Raw genomic sequence first — 6,000 nt, 5'->3', positions numbered from 1 at the left:
TATATTTATAAAAGTCACGATTCTGCATCCGTAGTTATTGGAGAAAATGTAGATAAAACTATAAATCATGATGAAATTCAAGATTTTTATTGAAACTTCGGTGTGTTGGACCCGTGGAAGCATGTTGGCGTATTATAAGTAAACCTTTGCAAGAAAAAAGTTACGCTATATTTCGTTTACCAATTCATTTATTAAATGAACATAATGTAATAATCGATGATAATATTAATAATGATACGATAAGATCTGCTGTAGAACGAGTAACAATGTTATTAGATTATTTTGAATTAAATGCTCGAGATGAAGAAGCAAAACAATATTTATACAGTGATATTCCATCTCATTATGTATTTAAAAAAATTAAAATTAATGGCAGAATTATTAATTGCTGGGAGAGACGTTAAAGATACTTTAATTGTATTGGTCGTATGTATCGTCAGCCCGTCTCAGATAGAATTGTTTCATTTACGTATACTTTTACTACATGTTAAAGGAACTACAAATTTTCAAGAATTAAAAACAGTTAATAACGAAATACATCAAACTTTCACTGCCGCATGTTTAGCATTAGGACTTATAGGAGATGATAATGAATGGTATCGCGCAATGAATGAAGCAAAAATTCGGATGAATCCAAGACGACTTCGAAATTTATTCGTGCGAATTTTAATTCATTGTCAACCAGTTCATCCGAAAATGTTATGGGATGAGTTTAAAAAAGATATGTCAGAAAATTATATAAGACGATTTGGATCTATAATAGGAATGAAAAAAGTTTATAATCATATTATTAATTTACTTCAAAAAGAAAGATCAAATATTGCTAATTTTCCTGAAATGGAACAAGAAATAGAAGAACAAGAAATAAATAATGAAGAACAGATTGAAGAAAATACATCAATAGGTATGCGACAATGATATGAACAATTAAATACAGAATGAAAAGAAATTGTTGATACTATAATAACAACAACAAATAATAATAGTGAGAAATGTTTTTATATTGATGGTCCAGGTGGGTCTGGTAAAACGTTCATTTATACAACCTTGTATTATCTACTTAAAAGTAAAAGCAAAATAGTTACTACGATGGCATTTACCGGTACTCAACATTACTTCCAAATGGAAAAACAATACACAAAGTTTTTGGGTTACCTGTACCTCTTTTCAGCGATTCTACATCGAACATTAAAGTTCCATCTAAAGAAGCTAAAAATTTAAAACTTGTTGATGTTTTCATTATAGACGAAGCCCCCATAGCACCACGCTATGTATTAGAAATAATGGATCGAACATTACGTGATATAATGCAAAATGATTTATATTTTGGTGATAAAATTGTTTTTCTTGGTGGGGATTTCAGACAATTATTACCCGTTAAAGAAAAAGCAACGCGTTATGAAATTATAAATTTATCGATAAAATTTAGTATTCTTTGGAAGCAATTTAAGATATTTTCATTGACACAAAATGAGAAATTTACCACAGGAAAAAGAATTTGCACAATTTTTACTAAATTTAGGTAATGGTTCTTTAAATGATCATTCAGAAAATATTTGTATTCCAGAAAAATGTATAGCAAATGCAAATTCGAACATAGTTAAAGACATGTATGAAGATATTATAAAACGTAAACAATATCAAATTATGACTAATTACGTTATATTATCTGCGAGAAATGTCGATGTTGAAGAAATAAACGAAAAAGTAGTAAATTTATTGGATGAAACGACAGAAAGAGTTTATACAAGTATAGATACTCTTGAAACAACTGGAGATAATCATGACATACATGAAGCAATTCCGACAGAATATCTCAACTCTTAAAATCCAACATGTCTTCCACCATATAAATTACATTTAAGAAAATACACTATTGTCATGCTTATTAGAAATCTTAGTATCAATGAAAGTTCATGAATGGTACAAGATTATTAATTTTAGATTTAGATAATAATTTACTGCGTTGTGAAATTTTAACAGGTAGTAAAATTGGAAAAATTGTTTTTCCTAATCGTATCACTTTGTATTACGAAAATATATATCCATTTACATTCAGAAGAAGACAATTTTCAGTAAAATTGGCATTTGCTATGACCATAAATAAATCACAAGAATAGACTTTCGATAAAATTGCAATTGATCTTCGAAAAGATATTTTCAGTGATGGACAACTGTTTGTCGCATTTTTACGAGTTCGTTCTTGGAATTCGTTGAAAGTTTATTTAAAAGATAATAATGCGAACAAAAAAGTAAAAAATTATGTTTATAAAGAGATACTTGATTAATGAAACAAAACAAATTAATATATGACATATGATTATGTTATAATAATAATAAAAAATGATAAAAATAATTAATTAATTAAAATTAAATAAATAATTTCAATTTTAATTTTTTAAATTAAAGAATAATATTTATGTCATTTTATTAAATTTTCAAATTATTATAAAAAGTACACATATAATATACACTACTCACAAAAATTAAGGGATATTATAAAAATTCCAAATTTTTAGGTGATTTTCAACAGGCTGTAACTTGGAGAGAAATGGTCGTAGAAAATTTAAAAAAAGGAAATTGTAGCTTCAAGTGTCTAGTTTTCAGATCTGGACTTGAAAATTTTTTCACATTCGCGGTTTATAAGTAATCGTAAGAAAACCACCGGAAAAAAAATTTTCCAAATTTTTGCTTGTCTTAAAAACGGTCTATGGACTTCAATAAATTTTTTTTCATAACGTCACCATAAAGTTCTTTTAGATAATTTAATTCTCTTTAATTTGACCTGTTTACGAGCTCTGTACGATGATTTGGCGTTATCGTCGATCAAAGCAAAAAAGTTCTTTTTGACTTTAACAATTAATTACTCGCGAAATAATGATCGTACAGAAAATGAAAGTAGGGTTTTGTAAACTGCAAAACATTCTCTACAAAGTGCAATTAGTGGCTTTTGATAAAAAAATGTTTTCCGAAGTGAAGATGTTGGCTGAAAAAAAGGTAAAAAATTGTATCTTTAAGGATATTTGGATAACTTGGAATAACTTTGCATATAATGGGTTAACGAAGGATATCATCTGTATCTTTTCAACCACAAAGTGTCTTGAAAAAACCCTGAAAGTTTCAAAGCGCTGCGATTTTTTTTTCTTAGTTCCCGGAAGGTTTAAATTTATCGTTTTTGCGAAAAATCAACGTAACTAGCAATTTTTCACTTCTTATTCATTTTTTTAAGTTCAAAATGTTTTTTTAGCAATAATCCATATTTCTTTGATCAAAAACTTTGATTGTTGTAAAAAATTTTTTTTTAAATTTTTTTCAAAAAAAATTTTTTTTTTTTTAATTTTTTTTCCTAACATGTTCACAATGCTTTATTATTGCAAAAAAATTTAATCGGTTTTTTACTGACATCGCCGGCATTAGCGTTACCCAAAGCGTACCACGGAGGTAGCGCGGCCGGATTTACGCTTCTTACACACACGCGTGTATGTGTGTGTCTGTGCCTGTGTCTGTGTGTGTTCAAGGGACTCCAAACTTTCGGGTCACAGTTCAGTATCTCGTATTGTCACCTCTGTTTCGGATCACTGCTTCTAAGCGTTCCCGCATATTAATGCACCTCTGCATGATTCCTTGCCAACAACGTAACAACGCCTGAGTCAACTGCCGCAAATTATGCAGTTGTGGATAGTCTCTCCGCAATCGACGCCCAAACATGCTCAATTGGGTTCAAATCGGTACTCATAGGTGGATGGTTGAGAGTTGTCACGTTGTTGGCGCGTAGAAAATTTCGCGTAAGTACTGCGGTGTGAGGACGAGCATTATCCTGCATAAGAATAAAACGATTTCCTCCCATTCGTCTACGCATAGGCAGGACGTGTGGCTCAAGAATTTCATTGACGTACCTTTGAGCAGTCAGGTTTCCTCGAACGATTACCAATGGAGTTCTGGTATTGTAGGATACGCCTGCCCATACCATAACTGATCCGCCATTGAACGCCGCAACGGGTCGCATAAAATTATCGCGATCTCGTTCCCCACGACGACGCCAAACGAGAGATCGTCTGTCGTTGCCATGAAGACAAAATCGAGATTCGTCAGTGAATAACACACTGGTCCACTGTCTACGACCCCAATGGTGATGGTTACGCGCATAGTCTAATCGGGTTCGACGATGTCTAGCGGTAAGCATAGGCACGCAATTTGCGCATCGAACACGTAGTCCTTGCTCTCGGAAGCGATTTCGAACCGTTGAAGCCGAGATGTGTCGTTGGGGAAGACGTTGTCGACGATTAAAAAATTGACGAGCGATCGTATGTGCATGCGCAGTAGGATTGCGAGGAGCCTGTCGGATGATAGCCCGGTCATCGCCCTCGGTAGTGATCCGTCGTCTACCTTGACCCGGACGTCGGTCGTAGTTTTGGGTCTCGTTAAATCGCGCATAGGCACGACTAATAACCGACTGGCTCACTCCCATTGTAGCTGCAACTTCAACCTGACTGTGACCCTCTTGAAGGAGAGTAACAATGCGAGCCATATCTGTGGCAGATAAGTGTCGCCGTGGCATGTCAAAGAGTTAGTTTTGAAAAAAACTGTTTTTGTTAAAAGAGCTTATGTGAAGGATTGAAACTTTAAAGAAAATACAGAAAAATTTAAGATTTATGTAAGGAAAAACAGCAATCCGTAGGGGGGTATATCGATTTTTTTAAATTAATTTTTTAATTGACATTTAAAACTAAGGCAGTTACAACGGTAAAAAAAAATCGACTAAATTTTTTTTTACAATAATGAAGCATTGTGAACATGTTAGGAAAAAAAAATTTTGAAAAAAAACTTTTTGAAAAAAAAAATTTTTTTCAAAAAATTTTTTTTTTTAATTTTGTTTTTTTCAAAGTTTTTGATCAAAGAAATATGGATTTTTGCTAAAAAAAAACATTTTGAACTTAAAAAAATGAATAAGAAGTGAAAAATTGCTAGTTACGTTGATTTTTTGCAAAAACGATAAATTTAAACCTACCGGGAACTAAGAAAAAAAAATCGCAGCGCTTTGAAACTTTCAGGGTTTTTTCAAGACACTTTGTGGTTGAAAAGATACAGATGATATCCTTCGTTAACCCATTATATGCAAAGTTATTCCAAGTTATCCAAATATTTTTAAAGATGCAATTTTTTACCTTTTTTTCAGCCAACATCTTCACTTCGGAAAACATTTTTTTATCAAAAGCCACTAATTGCACTTTGTAGAGAATGTTTTGCAGTTTACAAAATCCTATTTTCATTTTCTGTACGATCATTATTTCGCGAGTAATTGATTGTTAAAGTCAAAAAGAACTTTTTTGCTTTGATCGACGATAACTCAGCGCCAAATCATCGTACAGAGCTCGTAAACAGGTCAAATTAAAGAGAATTAAATTATCTAAAAGTACTTTATGGTGACGTTATGAAAAAAAATTTATTGAAGTCCATAGACCGTTTTTAAGACAAGCAAAAATTTGGAAAATTTTTTTTCCGGTGGTTTTCTTACGATTACTTATAAACCGCGCATGTGAAAAAATTTTTAAGATCTGAAAACTAGACACTTGAAGCTACAATTTCCTTTTTTTAAATTTTCTACGACCATTTCTCTCCAAGTTACAGCCTGTTGAAAATCACCTAAAAATTTGGAATTTTTTTAATATCCCTTAATTTTTGTCAGTAGTGTAAGTTACCGCCGAATATTGTATAAAGTTTCGTTCGATTAATATCGAGATTCGCATGAGGCTCATGCCGCTGAGCGTTCCGAAATCGTACGCATCTGCTGTGTTCTGATCGTGAGTCTTATCTTGTAATTGATTACAAGATAATTACCGTTGATTATTGAGGGAAATACCGTTCAATTTATATCGGAATCTTTCGGCGAGGCTCATGCCTACGAGCGTGTTCTGAAATCTGACTTATTATAGTATCTCGAACATAAAAGAGTATCTCGCCGTTAATTATTAAGTGATTCTTCTTACCGTGATTCGAGAA

Source organism: Camponotus floridanus, unplaced genomic scaffold, assembly GCF_003227725.1.
Source record: "Camponotus floridanus strain SB8 unplaced genomic scaffold, Cflo_v7.5 scaffold167, whole genome shotgun sequence".
NCBI lineage: Eukaryota > Metazoa > Arthropoda > Insecta > Hymenoptera > Formicidae > Camponotus > Camponotus floridanus.
The sequence above is the reverse complement of the archived record's forward strand: the minus strand, read 5'-3'. Positions refer to the sequence as shown.